Below are 12631 nucleotides of genomic sequence, written 5' to 3'. Positions count from 1 at the left end.
TTGTTACAATGTCAGTCGTCAGTTTATTGTTTTTGTTACAATGTTAGTATTATTGTTTTTGTTACAATGTTAGTATTTAATTTATGGTTTTCAAATAAGTTTTGCCTTTAAAATGTCATTTTGAAAACTTTTTTAAACGTTTTCAAAACTTTTGTACATACAATAACAAGAAATTAGAGGTGGTCGTTGAAAGATAAATTTGGTGTTACATTAAGTAACTGCATACATCAAGAGTAGTTTGTCGCCTATTTATTTATTCGAGATGGACAACAACATTTTCATTTGACAACCTTGTAAATTTAACAAATAAAGTAAAGGATATGAGATTTCAACAAATTGATTTTTTTGATGTGCCAATAAGTATACATTGTAATTACCGGCGAGCAGATTACATTTTTAATACATACATACGAGTACAATATAGTTCCTTGGGAATGATCTGAAAATTTTAGCAAGTATGGAGCCAAAATTTATGTTAACTGTTCACAATTTATGACCTGTATTTAAGTTCAAGGTGACCTATTTTATCAGCTTTCAAGGCACCATGGTGGTTGGGGGGATCACTACATATGATCGGGCAACTGACTAATCATGCCCAGTCTTCATCGGAGTAAAACTCCGGAGGAAGTAAAAAATCGTTATAATTGGATTCGAGCTTTATCCAATCTAACAAAATGAGCTTTTAACCGTCACATTTCACCCTGTGGTCGATCAGTGTGGAACCTTCATTGATATAGGTCCATCAAGCGACTGTGATTGTATGATATAAATTCACTATCATTACGGGACTATCACATATGGGTGGAATGGTTGAAGGCAGTAGAACGGCCTTGACTAAAATTCACTAATGACCATCTAGTCACAGATGTGATGTAAGGTAAATTTTTCATTTGATAGAATAAGAGAGGCGGATGAATAAAGCTTTTTATCAACGATGTATTCCTTATTGACAAAAATGAGCCCAGTTGTTGCAGGTTTCCAGCAGTACAAGTTTATACGTGGGAAATCTTATTGCCAATTATCAAATGATAGGAATTACCTGTTCTATCTTCTGAGTGTTGCCTCCAGTTCTACTATCCAATATGAGTCAAACTATTGTACAACTGTAGTCACATGTAATAATGTACATCCATGCAATTGATCAGGAAGCCTTAGGGGAATATTACCTCACTATGGAAGAACTGGTTCAATTTCGGTACGGATATCACGGTGGACAGCATTACTTTCTACTTACTAGACCTCGTTGAACAAAAGTTAACATGGTTTTCCTGCAACTGGTAATTCTTGAACAAAATTTTCCACCAGCAAGTATCGAAACTCATCCTCGATAGTCCAGGGTTTCCGATCAAACTTACCGATATCTCTGATACCCCTGGACTATCTCATAGTGAAATTGAAAGGCAGTTCAGCGCGGAAAATAAGGATTGTCACAGCTGAGATACCAATCACAGACTAGCAAAGTTTTCATTTGAAGACTTACAGAGAGAGCTGATGACTAACATCAAAGCATAGGACCAACAGTCAGCCACAGTGTAGGCCCCCGTTTATACGGCTTCTTTTGATGTACATCAAATGATTAAATTACCTTTCTAATTCTGTCGCCTATCAGACAACTTATTACTAAGATATATCTGTAGTTCCAGGGGGTGAAGAGATCGTAACGTTATGTATCGGAATCAGCCTGGAATATCGAGGATGGAACCGTTAGTTAGACTATTCGTATCCCACGAGGGACAGTTGCTAGGTACTGACCGTTTTTGGTGGTTCATGGCCACTGTATACTCCAGCATTTTTCCTCCCCCAGCAAGTCCATCCCGTTATACACCACGGGGAATTTTAACAACCACGATTATTTACACACCCTCTGGACTACCAGCTCATAGTGCCACCACTTTGACGGGACGATAGTTCATCGGAAAACATTTACCTTAATTCAGTGTGTAATATAGAATACGCAGAAAAGCAGTACTTACATTACTAATCGTGTCAAGCACTTACAGAGATAGCGATTTACCGACGGGCATCAACATCGCAACCTGGTATTCAACCGTAGGCACCATTGTACCGTTATACAGGCTCTTTTGAATGTACATCAAATGATTTAATTATCGCCCAGTTGCAAACATTAATTCACCTGTCGACCTCCAGTTATCACTACTGCCATGATACTGTAGCAGTCCAAAAATCACGTAAAAAGTTTGTACAGATCGTAATTTACCCGGAAAAAAAGCCTGGAATATCGAGGATGGACCAAATGGGTGACAATAATGATTTTATCCCAGCGTGGGACAATAAGTTGATTTAAACTGAAGTGTGTTTTTGAATGTGTTTTCTATCATCCGGGTACCACCTAAATTCCCTCCACCTGGGGGCCATTAGTCATCCTCGATACAATATACACAGTTCTGGATAACACTTCAGGTCAAACGATCTGGTTACACCACATTCGGACAGATCTCAGAGTGAATTTGAAGGCACTTTCAGCGGACAAATCAATAGATCCAATCATTAGAAAAAAAGTTTTTCATTGGAAGACTACCTGAGAGCGGATTAGACTACATTTATATCAAGTTTGTTAACACAGTACCAAATATTGTACGTTATATCGGCTGCTTTTTGATGTACGTAATCAAAAAGATGATTAATTACCTGTTCTATTTCTGGCGCCAGAATATAGTTTCTTTATTGTAATACTTTGCCCCTTGGGTGTAGGAGATCAAAATGTTACTGGAATCAAGCCCTGGAATATCGTGTATGGACAGGATGTTCTGGGTCGTTCAAAAGTTCGTATGCAGTGATTTATCTGGGACTCTACGTTGCTAGGTACTGAATCGTTAAGGAAAGTACCATGATTATTAAAAATTACTTTCTCCAGCTTTCACTCCACCAGCAAGTTGATACCTATACTCCATTGGGTTTCGTATCACATTAGTATCTCTACACTTCCCCTGGAATATTTTAATGTGGCCAAAGTTTTGAACACTATTTTCCTCAGACAAAATGAAAACATTGACCATCACAGGCCAGTAAATTTTATATTCATTTTAAGCCCTCATTGCCCCGGAGGATGTCTAGATCGCCTCGGAACTTTCAGAGGATCACAACAGTCCAACCACAGTGTTTGCCTTTGGCTAATTTCCAGTTGCGCCAGTTTTCCTATGAGATAGTTCCAGGGGTGTGCGATGATCGTAAGTGACTTTTACCCGGAATCCCCTGGAATATCGTGGATCTGTCCAGCATAGTCCGTTGTCAATGCCCTTACAATTATGTTCCCGCTGAATCCATAGCCTATATTATACAGGCTGATTTTTTTTTGGCTTTGCCTAAAATATGAATATGAATATATATGACAAGCTATAACGTGGTCGTTAACGGCGTTCACTAGTACTACAATAACACCAAACCTTCATGAAATATCCATGCCGTGAGACAACCTTTGATAGTTATTTTGGGAAGCGTTGCTGTCGAATTTATTGAGATGTCCGTAATTTTATTAAAAATTTACGATATTTTATCTCTAAATCTTTCAAGTGCAAGTGTTTGATTTGAGCTGAAAATTTATTTTTATTCCCAGTATCATATGAGGTCTCGCGTGGTACGATTTAGTAGTGTCCAGCAGCACAGATTTTATATAGTAATTACCATTTAAATTCTGGTAGTTCTGTAAATTGACTGGTCACTACAGAGTAATGATTTTATGTAAGTGTTTACTCTTACTTTTCAAAAATAAAATATATTAGTACGTAGGATTTTTTTCTTTGGTTTTTAAGATTTGTGAAATAAAAAGTGCTTCGTTTATGTCGAAAAAAAATGTAAATACGACTACCAAAATGTCTATCTAAATTTATTTACCACTCCGTGATTAGAAATGATGCAATGGATCATACCAAAAATATTTCACTCCTGTTCCAATCCTTTATGAAGCCCCTGAGTCGTGTTTCCCAAATGCGTCTCACTAGTTATCCACCAAGTGTTTCAAGTCTTCTGATTTTACACTTTACTGCAACGAGTCAATTTACCTTTCTCGGCCGCCAACTTTGTCGTTTGCAGGGATGATGGAATCAGCAGGTAAAGGAACTGTGAGACGCTCGAAAACAAGCTTTTTGGCTGAAGCCGTTGCCCCGCAAGACAGGTAAAATGATACGTTAATGCCTTCCATCCACCGACAGTACACTGAAAAAAACTGACATAGTTGTCATATTCGCATTTTCGACTATTTATTTTGTTCATTAATCCGGAGGTCCTTGTTCTTCGGTGCCGAGCTCGACCGCATATGGTCTGCGTCGGCATGTTTTTCAAAGTAAGCTGAAGCCATAAGCCCGCAATCTTGCGGAGCAAAACCTACTTCCTTTTTACCTCATACAAGACCATTTTACATTCGTGCCGAATTTTACTAAATTACCATCTAAATTTGGCAACTATCCTATCTGTTTTTTCTATTTGTGTAGTTTGAAACGGTGACTATCATTTCTCTACGACGTTAATGAGTAAAAAACAAAGCAAATCCCGTGAAGTTTGGACAGGAAGCTGCGGCCACCTTTGTAGTAATGCCAAGTAATGTTCTACCACTCAAATGTTGCGTTTTTTCGTTTGTCATGGGCGGAAGGGTTAAGATAACAAATGGTCAATGTTATGATAAAAACACTCTCAATCACTTAGTCCTATACACTATATGGAGTCCGAGAGAGCACAAGAGGAATAGGATTGATGGAATATTTTGTTGTAGAACCTACATATCACGTGGCGACACTAAACATAAAACCTGGTCATTCAGTACGAATGTGGCTATGCAAGCACCGAGTTAATGTCGTAGATATCAAAACCAACTATGCAATTACGGTATTTTATAATTACTTTCATTAGTATTGATTTTGGAATTGTTTTATATCGCAATCGATTTAGTTTCAATATGATTAATACATTTCACAGATGCAATTCTTACGATAAATATAAAGTTTCATTATTAACAAATGCTAATAAATAGTATTTTCGAGAATTTTTTATTTTTTTTGTTACTGCAGATCGCTGCCAAAATCAACTACCCGCAGCTGGACGGTGGAGGATCCAGCTTCAGTGCCTGCTACATTGAAAAGGCGCTTTGATTTTCCGACGGACAAGCTTTTGGTGCCGTTGATAAATTTTATGATTTAACTAAAAAATGAATGAGATATTACTTTTTGTTCCCCCTATCTATCCCTTTTAAGACTGTTGTATCATGCTTGTGTGACTGGCGCTTTTTTTAAGTATGTTGATCATGATATGGTGTTTGGACTTATATTTGCAGCAGTGTTGATTTTGTCACCTAAAGGTACATTGTCTGAATATAAGAAAATGAAATAAGAGAAAAGAACAAAAAAAATGTTAAAAGTCGAAAACGAAAAATCTCAATATAAAATAAAGGGACATAAAGGGATCCCCAGATAGAAAGATAAGCAGTTTCTTCAAAAAAAATCGTCCCACTCCTTAGATTTGATACAGTTTTGGATATTTCATAACTAGAGGTATACTGTTGCAAATAGTTCCGTATTAACATAGCACAAGGAACGTTCATCACACCAAATATGTAACAATTAACAAAAAGAAAACGAAAGGCTTTTTCTAAATGCAACATTTTTACCAAAAGTAGGATTTGTATCTTTATATGGAAAAGTTTGGGCCATTTATAATTAGGGTGTAGACAGAACTTTGTGCTATATAGTATCGGTACGCAAAACTTTTACATCACAGATGCCCATATTAAAGAATGGACTAAGGACAGATGTACCTCTATGTGCTTAAAAAGCACAGTGGTCACCACACCTATCTCTTTTAAATAACAGCCAAACTGTACCAACTGTCTAACATAAAGGCTTCATCCGCTACCTTCCTTCTTTTCTCGAGGGGATACATACAATATGTGCTTTTGTTTTTCTTTTCACAGGTGAACCAGAACAAAAGAAGAGTGTAGCTGCTATTAACGACCGATGAATGTGTTTCTAAAACCTTGTACAATACAAACCCACTAATACACTTCAGAGCACCCTCTTGATTGGCCAGACTTTCAATATATCGTTTTGTTCAAAGTTAAAATCCGTGCCTAGGCTAAAAGGGTACAATTTATACATGTGAAGTAGTAATTATAACATTTCATGTTTGTTTTTGCTTTGAATCCATTGTCTTTCTTCATATTCGTTGATCAGACGGTAAATAATCTTTTGAAGTACACACAATCTAATACAGATAGAATGTTTTCATCCTATATAATTTATATTGCACTCTCACTGCCAATCATAATACTTTTAATCAATTTCTAAAAAAAAAAAAAATTTTTTTCATTTCATTTTTTTTTTAATTGCTGGCTTAGTTGTAGATACTATTTCAAATAAAATTAACCATTTTGTCTATAAACCATTTTGATTGAACTTAGAAGTAGTTTCGAGAATACTTTACTTGCATGTGAAATTTTTTGTAAGCACTACTCTTTCAAATAATCTCTAAAATTTGTTTTTTCTTCTTGTTTTAAACAGTACCTTTTCCTCCACCGGGTGTTCAAAATCTACATGAATAATTGAAGAAAGGACAATGGATGTACACAGGTTTATGCGTGTGACACGTATTTCTAACTCCTGTACCCTAGTCTTCAGGAGTTCAATTCTCGATCGAAATTATGCAATTTTCCCATGCTTTAAACATGTTTTTTCTGTGTTTATGCATTTCCTTACACTATCCAGTGATTAAGATCTATGCAATTTTATAATTTATATGTCATTCTGATGTTTTCTTTCAGCCTAGAGTGAAGTTGTGCGCGAGAATATCTCCAGCGTAGAGGTGATCAATCTTGACTTTGTTTGAATTGTTTTTGGGGGGGGAAGGGGTCAGTGGGGGGGTGGTATTTTTCAATAAATTTATATGTTTTGAGGTCGCATACTGTAGAATTCTGGTTCCGTTTATGGGGCCCCTATAGGAAGGAGTTCCATTATTTTACATTGGAATTACACATGTTTTTGGTTGCACTTGAAGTTTTGATTTTGGTGAATATGCATTCTAGATGCCTGTTGATGCTTGATAAAGCATCTTGTGCATGTTTTTATAATGAAACACCTCTATCTATTTAAATTAGTTTGTGATTTTTATGTTATCCCTAACTAACACACAACTATTGCATAGTCATTTCCCTTCATGCCCAGTAGCTGTCGATCTTAAACTTCCAAAATGAATATGCAATCTTGATTTAGAGTTTTCGTGGTTGATAGTACCATGCATACTAACTGACTGCTTTTAAATGTCAGACTTTGTTTTAATTGCTATGTTGATGTTAAAAAAAAACTGCACTTTGAAATTAAAATACAGCAAATGTTGTAGTAAACTATTTTCTTTTACATCAGAACTTAGAATACTGATCTGTATGTTTTATTTTGTACAAAATGGCGTCTTGGCCATGCAAGAAATGGTGTGTGGGATTATGGTTTAGGTCGGCATTTTTTTAAGTTATCTGTCCCATGCACAAATAATTGTCTGAATTCATTTACTCTATTATATAGACAAACATTGTGTATTACGAATATGAGAGAACACGGAAAAAGGAATAACTACGCCCACAACAAGACAATTTCATTAATTTCATTTACATAGCCCTACAAGACTTTTTGAGCCCTGGTAGTGTATTTTGTAAACACCCATATAAATCTGTCAATTTTGAACTTTATAAGATAGGAACCCTGATAATCCTCTTTTTACATGTTAGAAGACTTCAAGCCTGCATGTATATGAGGCAGGTGTTGAAGTTTTGAATCCATTGTACCTAACATAGCTAGCTATCAATCTATTCAGAATTACGGAGACATTTCTGTGCAATGTTTTCATATTTGTAGATAAAGTTCCTGTATCTATTGTCTTGGAAATTTTGCCTTTTTTCTCTCAAAATTACATGACATTTTCCCATTATCACATTTCCAATACTAATGTAGATTAAGCCTGTGTATTACATGCAATCTATGTTGCCTGAAGTCCATCACTGTTACATCTTTTATTGATTGACCTCGGAACACTGGCTCACACCATTTGTGTGCACTTCAGTAATATATTTTACTGGAAATATCTAGTATAAAGGCCATCCTATAAAGCTGAGTCTGTGGCAACATACATCAGCACGTTGCTTTTTTATACCTGGGTATTTTTCGGAAATTGCCATTGGTGAGTGAATTGTGAAATTTTGTGCGATAAAAGTAGGAAATGAAAATTTTTAAGTGTTAATGGATATTTTGGAAATGGTAGAAATAAACAATTATCCTTCTCTAAGTATCAAGTATAACAATGTATACAAAAATAGGACGTTTAAACTTGAAATTTCTGGATTTTGGATTTTTTTTTGTTTCGTCACATAAAATAGACATCAACTCATTGATTTGGGAAATTTAGACATAGATTTGGGGGGGGGGGGAAATAAGAAATAATATTGGGAATGGGGCCATATTTCAGCCCCAAATATATAGGCAGGAAAAACACTGTACATGTATGAATTTGAAGTAGTAGATATAATTATGTTGAATAATTTAACTAATGAAAGAATATCGTTAGAAACCTCAATGAAAGATTCAATATTTTAAATGGGAGTAATCTGCTTTTTGTGCTTCATTTAGTCTGCTTGTGTGTGTGTCATTGCATGCATGTAGTGATTCGGGAGGGTAAATATGTGTTTGTTAAAATGGTTATGGGTCGGGTGTTTATAACTCAATGTGTGCTTTTATGTTTTTTTCTTGCTTTTTTTTTTTTCCTTCCGCAGCTATTGGTGCTCAGTTTGAGAAAGACCTAGCAGGTCAACATAAGGATGCGTTTTTGTGTAGAATATAATTTTAATTACAATAATTAATTATATGCATGTGAATAAAAGATTTATTAAATTTTTTTTTGAATAGTAAATTATCATGTTACTCTATCTTGTTTATGTTCATTTTTGAGCAGAACAATTTTTGATATTAAATCTTAATTAATTGTCATTGAAATTGAGAATATATCTAATTTGTGGTACCATATTTTGCTCATATATGTTAATAATACCAGTAATAGAATTTTTCTTACATACTTCAAATACTTGAATTACTTTAAATTACTGTCCGATATTAAATGGTGTTTTTTTTTTCCTCATTAAAGTCCTGCAGGCAATAGCTGCCCAAGAAGCGGGCCGCCTAGAATTAGATAATCAACATTTAGGAATCGGGCCTGGCATCCCAACCTCCCCCACAGCAGGTTTATCGACAGAGTATTAGAACTAAGTATACCCACAGTATATCCATCACAACGGTTACAAGGCCATAGGTGATAACAGAATTGAGACTTTGATGTGCTCATGACAGAATGGTGGCCTTAGTGTAAGGTATTGAGATTTTTTCACAAACTTGGGATTGAACAGTGTATGTGTTACATTTGTCAGATGAAAATGTGTGTGTTTGTGGTTGTTTTTAAAGAGGGAGAGGGTCTGGGCCAATAACGTGTGTGTAAGAATTGAGCTAGTTTACCAACTATGTTTCTAACCAATGTTTGGTCATGTGTTCTGTTTAATTGTGAAGTCTGCGCAAGAAATATTGTTTGTGGCAGCTATTCAAAAATATTTGTGATGGCAGCTATCTTAATATACTTCTGACTGGGTTGTATGCATTGTAGGTTTCCCCATTTGCGAGTCAAGTTGGCATTCTAGTACAATACTATACATATAAAATATATTTTTAAAATCTGAAAGCATATAGTTTACCACTTAATCTCTTTACAATTTTTAAGCTAATGTAATTATCTTAACAATTTTGCTTTCACATTTTCTCGTCTTCATTCAGGGAAACTTACCATCATACACTGTGTAATATCTTTCCGCCATAAAATATAGTGCTTTAATAGTGAACTAATATTCTATTGTTTAATACTTTTAATAAGCATCTACCTGTTATACAGTAATACAATGCATTTTAAATACAATATATTTTAAAGAAAATGTGCTATGAAAAGAAGCCTGGAGTTGAAAGCTTGAAGTTGTAATGCTGCTAATTTCACTGTAACGATATGTAACTTAAACATTTGATATTTAAACATTGACATGTAACTTGATGATTTAGCTCCCCAAAAGCATATGTCGGCCTATAAGAGAGCCGAAATCTAGGAATCGTATATTCCTAGTTTTGAATAAAGCGCCTTCAATCACCACCATGTTCAGTGACTTCGGGTTTTGTCCGATTCCTAATCGTATCACGTGACTGACGTTCGACACGACCTGCACGTAGTGAGCCAGGTAACTAGCGTAAGCACACATGTGTTTGTTTACGTTTTCCTTCTGGCCTATATAAGCAAATCATGCTAGTATATATGTCCACAGATTGAGTATTTGAAACATCCAATTTACACATTACTATGGTGGCTGATTACGGCCATCTCGTGTTGTTGTGTTGTCGCCTTGTCGAGTTGTTGCGGTCTCAAACTGCGACAACCCGAGATTTAACAGTTAAAATGTCGACTTGTACAGAATCTCGTGTTGTCGCGGTAAAATGTCGACTTGTCGTGTTGTCGAGTTGTCGACTTGTCGTGTTGTCGCCTTGTCGTGTTGTCGACTTGTCGTGTTGTCGAGTTGTCTACTTGTCGCCTTCCTGTTACACATGCGCAAATCGTATGAAACAGCCACTATCTATGGAAACGTATTTGGCCCTGCATTTGTTGTGATAAAACATAGTCTAAACGACTTTAAAAACACGACATGGCGAGCAACTTGGCACTTTCGCGATATAGATTATGCGACATATCCCTTATGATTGACGTCATGTCGACATTTACTTTGTCGACTTGTACAGATACAAATCGATAGGCGACTTAGAAAAGTCGTTTGCATCAAAGATTTTAGACCATGTCGACTTAATTATTACGACTTGTCATTGAAAAAAAAGAAGTCGATATCACGAACATCGACTTGGTGCTCAGCGGCTTGTTTTTGTATGTTCGGTAAATTTTGGCTGCTTTATTTGACTCTACCGCACGGCTGTACATGTGATTAATGGTAAGCTTTAAACTGTTTATAAACTTAGATATTATCTTATGGTATTATATTATGAGCTTTTCAAATGCATTAAGACGTTTTGATATGATTTAAAAGCATGGAAATAAGAAAATTTTAATTCATTTTTCTTCAATCATACAACGGAAGTGCATTTTCTGTAATTAATTAATAAACCAAGGTACTATTTTTTTCTTTCAAAAATATATCTTCTATCATGTAGAAATAAGCAATCGTATATTGAATGTCGAAGTTAAATGGCTATACGGGATAACCCCTCAGCACACTGAAGCGTCCATCAGCGGAACGTAAAAATGGCGGAACTAATAAAATTTCTGGTACTTTAGCGTATGACTAAATATACGTTTTGGTTTAAGTATAGGTTTTGGACATAAAAATGTAATTATAACTATGTAAACAAACATATACTTTATATGATATAAAGAAATAAGATGATAAATACTGTATATTTTTACGGTAGATGTATCTATTCTAGGTGCAGTGTACTGTATGTGGCCTAAGTTAACTTGGAATTTCTCAAAACCAAAAGAGCCCACCTCATCTCCCACTTCATTCTCGACGAATTTCTAACCAATCTTCATAAATTTTAAAAACATACTAATAAAACTTCACAATTAACAAAGTGTGCATTGTATTGACCATCGATAGTGCTAAAATCCTGTGGCCCCTACTTTCCGGATTAAAATATCCGTGCTTTTGGTTTTTGTCGTTAGACAAGGCTGTTGTACCAAATCGGAATTCCTCGGATGTAAAATATAATGTTCGACCGTTACACCAGAGGCGTTCCGAGTGTACTTAGCGAGGCGGAACTTTTAAGAAGAGTGCACGTGGTGGAAGCCGACAGGTATAAAGTGCTGTCGACCTATATACACGTATACTATATATACATGAGCCTAGTCTTACCATATGCTACTGCTGATATTGATAGGCCTATTGCAACTGTCGTTCAGACGATAATAGATACATTTACTGTGCAGTAGGTCTAACAGAGACATAGATAATATTTAATATTAACGTTAACAGTTAACGTAACTATCTAAATCTCAGGCAGTACCTAGAGTTTGTTACCGAAATTGTCAAACATCTTACTTGAAGTACATTTGCTGTTGTAGCAGATACATGAAAAGTCAGTCAGAAGGCGATTTCTTTTCCGCTTTGATAGTGGTAAGGCTAAAATATACTGTAGGCCTTATCAAACTCAACCAGCATAGAGTGTGTTTTTAAGCTATCATTTTTTACATAAGCTTAGACCTCTAAATTTTCCCATTAGCTTGTAAATGCATGGCACTATCAGTAATATATAAATCTAGCAATTCAGTTGAGCATTCACCAGCCTATGAACTGCCTTCAGCTCCTATGATGGCATTTTAATATGGCATTTTTGAGATCCAAAAATGACGTGGGTTAAGTGAAATTTACCGCTGATTAGTACCACCTTCCTGTGATTGTGAAGTCATCTTTCGACGTTAATTTTGTGACGTCACAATCAGTGGAAGCTGGGACTAATCGACAGTAACATGTAATACCCACATTGTTTCTGGATCTCGAAACCAACATACCGGTATGGTGGCATATTACACTTGTTACCCTGGAAATCCCAGC

The sequence above is a fragment of the Argopecten irradians genome, chromosome 16, assembly GCF_041381155.1.
Source record: "Argopecten irradians isolate NY chromosome 16, Ai_NY, whole genome shotgun sequence".
In the NCBI taxonomy this organism is placed as follows: Eukaryota; Metazoa; Mollusca; class Bivalvia; order Pectinida; family Pectinidae; genus Argopecten; species Argopecten irradians.
Note: the sequence above shows the minus strand (reverse complement) of the source record.